Source organism: Lasioglossum baleicum, unplaced genomic scaffold (genome assembly GCF_051020765.1).
Source record: "Lasioglossum baleicum unplaced genomic scaffold, iyLasBale1 scaffold0077, whole genome shotgun sequence".
NCBI lineage: Eukaryota > Metazoa > Arthropoda > Insecta > Hymenoptera > Halictidae > Lasioglossum > Lasioglossum baleicum.
The window spans coordinates 600,589-605,140 of record NW_027469137.1 but is presented as its reverse complement, the minus strand read 5'-3'; positions in this window follow the sequence as shown (position 1 = coordinate 605,140).

The following is a 4,552-nucleotide window of genomic DNA, read 5'->3' as shown; positions in this document are numbered from 1 at the left end:
GTAGCGACGATGGTGGCGGGGAGGTGCGCAATTGGTCTGTCATCGCCATCCTCCCCCCAACCCCCCCTCACCCTCTAAAATTAATGGAAAATGTAAACCTAAACGTAGAGTCGGATTTGTAACCTCGAAGTTACAAGTCCATTCGCTCAACTATCAAGGGAGAGTAAGCGCGGCGACTGTGGCGGCACTCGCTATCGATGCGAAGTCAGCGTCGCGAAGTTGGCGTTAAATTCGAACGTTTGGATCAGTTATTTTCTTTCGGGCCCTTTTCAGCCCTGAACCGTGGAAGCGCCGAAATTCGGGTTTCATTTTAAACGCGGCAGCTTATACCCCCCGAGCGTTACCGACCACTGCCGGTGGTGGTCGGTAAGTTATCCTCCGCCGAGAACGACGCGCGTTACCGATGCACACGTAAAAAATTTTCCGCGAATTTTCGCGAATTTTTCGTGCGGTTAGCCTTCGTCTCCGCGTCCTCCGTCCGACGAGCCTACTCTCGCCCGCACCCGTCGACCCGTTCTCGAGCTATACGGCGACAAAGAAACTTTGATTTTTCACTAATTTGACGTCATCGAGAAAGTTACGTCCAACTGGGAATTAAAGGTATATCGCCTTTCCGAAATTTCCGGGAGCCCGTCGGGCCTTCGGCCCCGCTCGGCTCTAGGTCGAGGCCGTCGGTAGCGACGATGGTGTCGGGGAGGTGCGCAATTGGTCTGTCATCGCCATCCTACCCCCCAACCCCCCCTCACCCTTTAAAATTAATGGAAAATGTAAACCTAAACGTAGAGTCGGATTTGTAACCTCGAAGTTACAAGTCCATTCGCTCAACTATCAAGGGAGAGTAAACGCGGCGACTGTGGCGGCACTCGCCGCCGATGCGATGTCAGCGTCGCGAAGTTGGCGTTAAATTCGAACGTTTGAATCAGTTATTTTCTTTCGGGCCCTTTTCAGCCCTGAACCGTGGAAGAGCCGAAATTCGGGTTTCATTTTTAACGCGGCAGCTTATACCCCCCGAGCCGTTACCGACCACTGCCGGTGGTGGTCGGTAAGTTATCCTCCGCCGAGGTCGACGCACGTTACCGATGCACACGTAAAAAAATTTCCGCGAATTTTCGCGAATTTTTCGCGCGGTAAGCCTTCGTCTCCGCGTCCTCCGTCCGACGAGCCTACTCTCGCCCGCACCCGTCGACCCGTTCTCGAGCTATACGGCGACAAAGAAACTTTGATTTTTCACTAATTTGACGTCATCGAGAAAGTTACGGCCAACTGGGAATTAAAGGTATATCGCCTTTCCGAAATTTCCGGGAGCCCGTCGGGCCTTCGGCCCCGCTCGGCTCGAGGTCGAGGTCGTCGGTAGCGACGATGGTGGCGGGAAGGTGCGCAATTGGTCTGTCATCGCCATCCTCCCCCCAACCCCCCCTCACCCTTTAAAATTAATGGGATATGTAAACCTAAACGTAGAGTCGGATTTGTAACCTCGAAGTTACAAGTCCATTCGCTCAACTATCAAGGGAGAGTAAACGCGGCGACTGTGGCGGCACTCGCCGCCGATGCGATGTCAGCGTCGCGAAGTTGGCGTTAAATTCGAACGTTTGAATCAGTTATTTTCTGTCGGGCCCTTTTCAGCCCTGAACCGTGGAAGCGCCGAAATTCGGGTTTCATTTTTAACGCGGCAGCTTATACCCCCCGAGCCGTTACCGACCACTGCCGGTGGTGGTCGGTAAGTTATCCTCCGCCGAGGTCGACGCGTGTTACCGATGCACACGTGAAAAATTTTCCGCGAATTTCCGCGAATTTTTCGCGCGGTAAGCCTTCGTCTCCGCGTCCTCCGTCCGACGAGCCTACTCTCGCCCGCACCCGTCGACCCGTTCTCGAGCTATACGGCGACAAAGAAACTTTGATTTTTCACTAATTTGACGTCATCGAGAAAGTTACGGCCAACTGGAAATTAAAGGTATATCGCCTTTCCGAAATTTCCGGGAGCCCGTCGGGCCTTCGGCCCCGCTCGGCTCGAGGTCGAGGTCGTCGGTAGCGACGATGGTGGCGGGGAGGTGCGCAATTGGTCTGTCATCGCCATCCGCCCCCCCAAACCCCCCTCACCCTTTAAAATTAATGGAAAATGTAAACCTAAACGTAGAGTCGGATTTGTAACCTCGAAGTTACAAGTCCATTCGCTCAACTATCAAGGGAGAGTAAACGCGGCGACTGTGGCATCACTCGCCGCCGATGCAATGTCAGCGTCGCGAAGTTGGCGTTAAATTCGAACGTTTGAATCAGTTATTTTCTTTCGGGCCCCTTTCAGCCCTGAATCGTGGAAGCGCCGAAATTCGGGTTTCATTTTTAACGCGGCAGCTTATACCCCCCGAGCGTTACCGACCACTGCCGGTGGTGGTCGGTAAGTTATCCTCCGCCGAGGTCGACGCGCGTTACCGATGCACACGTAAAAAATTTTCCGCGAATTTTTCGCGCGGTAAGCCTTCGTCTCCGCGTCCTCCGTCCGACGAGCCTACTCTCACCCGCACCCGTCGACCCGTTCTCGAGCTATACGGCGACAAAGAAACTTTGATTTTTCACTAATTTGACGTCATCGAGAAAGTTACGGCCAACTGGGAATTAAAGGTATATCGCCTTTCTGAAATTTCCGGGAGCCCGTCGGGCCTTCGGCCCCGCTCGGCTCGAGGTCGAGGTCGTCGGTAGCGACGATGGTGGCGGGGAGGTGCGCAATTGGTCTGTCATCGCCATCCTCCCCCCCAACCCCCCCTCACCCTTTAAAATTAATGGAAAATGTAAACCTAAACGTAGAGTCGGATTCGTAACCTCGCAGTTACAAGTCCATTCGCTCAACTATGAAGGGAGAGTAAACGCGGCGACTGTGGCGGCACTCGCCTCCGATGCGATGTCAGCGTCGCGAAGTTGGCGTTAAATTCGAACGTTTGGATCAGTTATTTTCTTTCGGGCCCTTTTCAGCCCTGAACCGTGGAAGCGCCGAAATTCGGGTTTCATTTTTAACGCGGCAGCTTATACCCCCCGAGCCGTTACCGACCACTGCCGGTGGTGGTCGGTAAGTTATCCTCCGCCGAGGTAGACGCGCGTTACCGATGCACACGTAAAAAATTTTCCGCGAATTTTCGCGAATTTTTCGTGCGGTTAGCCTTCGTCTCCGCGTCCTCCGTCCGACGAGCCTACTCTCGCCCGCACCCGTCGACCCGTTCTCGAGCTATACGGCGACAAAGAAACTTTGATTTTTCACTAATTTGACGTCATCGAGAAAGTTACGGCCAACTAGGAATTAAAGGTATATCGCCTTTCCGAAATTTCCGGGAGCCCGTCGGGCCTTCGGCCCCGCTCGGCTCGAGGTCGAGGTCGTCGGTAGCGACGATGGTGGCCGGGAGGTGCGCAATTGGTCTGTCATCGCCATCCCCCTCCAACCCTTCCTCACCCTTTAAAATTAATGGAAAATGTAAACCTAAACGTAGAGTCGGATTCGTAACCTCGAAGTTACAAGTCCATTCGCTCAACTATCAAGGGAGAGTAAACGCGGCGACTGTGGCGGCACTCGCCATCGATGCGAAGTCAGCGTCGCGAAATTGGCGTTAAATTCGAACGTTTGGATCAGTTATTTTCTTTCGGGCCCTTTTCAGCCCTGAACCGTGGAAGCGCCGAAATTCAGGTTTCATTTTTAACGCGGCAGCTTATACCCCCCGAGCGTTACCGACCACTGCCGGTGGTGGTCGGTAAGTTATCCTCCGCCGAGGTCGACGCGCGTTACCGATGCACACGTAAAAAATTTTCCGCGAATTTTCGCGAATTTTTCGCGCGGTAAGCCTTCGTCTCCGCGTCCTCCGTCCGACGAGCCTACACTCGCCCGCACCCGTCGACCCGTTCTCGAGCTATACGGCGACAAAGAAACTTTGATTTTTCACTAATTTGACGTCATCGAGAAAGTTACGGCCAACTGGGAATTAAAGGTATATCGCCTTTCCGAAATTTCCGGGAGCCCGTCGGGCCTTCGGCCCCGCTCGGCTCGAGGTCGAGGTCGTCGGTAGCGACGATGGTGGCGGGGAGGTGCGCAATTGGTCTGTCATCGCCATCCTCCCCCCAACCCCCCCTCACCCTTTAAAATTAATGGAAAATGTAAACCTAAACGTAGAGTCGGATTTGTAACCTCGAAGTTACAAGTCCATTCGCTCAACTATCAAGGGAGAGTAAACGCGGCGACTGTGGCGGCACTCGCCGCCGATGCGATGTCAGCGTCGCGAAGTTGGCGTTAAATTCGAACGTTTGAATCAGTTATTTTCTTTCGGGCCCTTTTCAGCCCTGAACCGTGGAAGCGCCGAAATTCGGGTTTCATTTTTAACGCGGCAGCTTATACCCCCCGAGCCGTTACCGACCACTGCCGGTGGTGGTCGGTAAGTTATCCTCCGCCGAGGTTGACGCGCGTTACCGATGCACACGTGAAAAATTTTCCGCGAATTTACGCGAATTTTTCGCGCGGTAAGCCTTCGTCTCCGCGTCCTCCGTCCGACGAGCCTACTCTCGCCCGCACCCGTCGACC